The sequence below is a fragment of the Penaeus monodon genome, chromosome 27 (assembly GCF_015228065.2).
Source record: "Penaeus monodon isolate SGIC_2016 chromosome 27, NSTDA_Pmon_1, whole genome shotgun sequence".
Taxonomy (NCBI): domain Eukaryota; kingdom Metazoa; phylum Arthropoda; class Malacostraca; order Decapoda; family Penaeidae; genus Penaeus; species Penaeus monodon.
Genome location: NC_051412.1, coordinates 3,642,189 through 3,643,108, shown reverse-complemented (window position 1 = coordinate 3,643,108; position 920 = coordinate 3,642,189).

Here is a 920-nt window from a genome sequence, read left to right as displayed (position 1 = left end):
TTACATACACACTCACAAGTGCTTGTCCTACAGCTCACACTCCTCCTACTCAATCCCGAATGCACGCAAGACACTCGCCGCGGATCCGAAACCGCGTCCACTGCATTAATTTCTCTTCCTCGCGATCCCAGACAAGGGTCGCTGATAAATTCATCACCGTTTCTTATCTCTCTCGGCGTGATAACGTGCGATAAGGACCCGAGTGGTGAGAGCAGGAAGACTGCCCTTATCCGTCTCTGTTATCAGTGGCAGCGGGGTTCCTAAGACTGGGACAAGGGACTGACATTCCTTCTGAAAATCTAGGGCTTCTATCTGTCTGTCCATCGTAGGTCGAAGTCTGCGGCAACATGTCAGTCAAATGTAGTATGAATCCTTCCGTAAACTGGCTGTCTGTCCGATATTTTGGAAAATGTGTCTGTCTGTTCAGCAGACAAGTTTTAGGCAACTCCTCTGCCTGTCTAATATGGCTCGAAGTTTTCGCAACGCGCTTGCCTGTCCAGCGTCCCTCCAAGTTTCTGGCAACATGTCTGTCTGTCAAGAGTTGGCCAAAGTTTTTGGCAACAGCTTTCGCGTTCCTGGAGCGTGACAGCAGCCGAATGGAACGCGATGCGGTTGGAAGAACTCCATATCGATAAGGTCTAAGTGGTCATCGAAGTGACCGTGGCTTGGTGCGAGGGTCTGCGTGCATCTACCTCGTAAGCTAGTGGTGCGAGTGATCTATAGAAAAAAGATATTTATTTGCTTTTTTCATGACTCATTCGTTTTTGTGTGATATTCTTATCGCTCTTGGACTTTGTCCTGTTTAATTTTGGTATTTCCCAATTATTAGATGCGTTATTATCTTGAGTGGCTTTTCTCTGTTCCTAAAGTAGTAAAAGTGAAAATCTCATTAACATTGCTTTCAAAACCGGTCTTTCTTA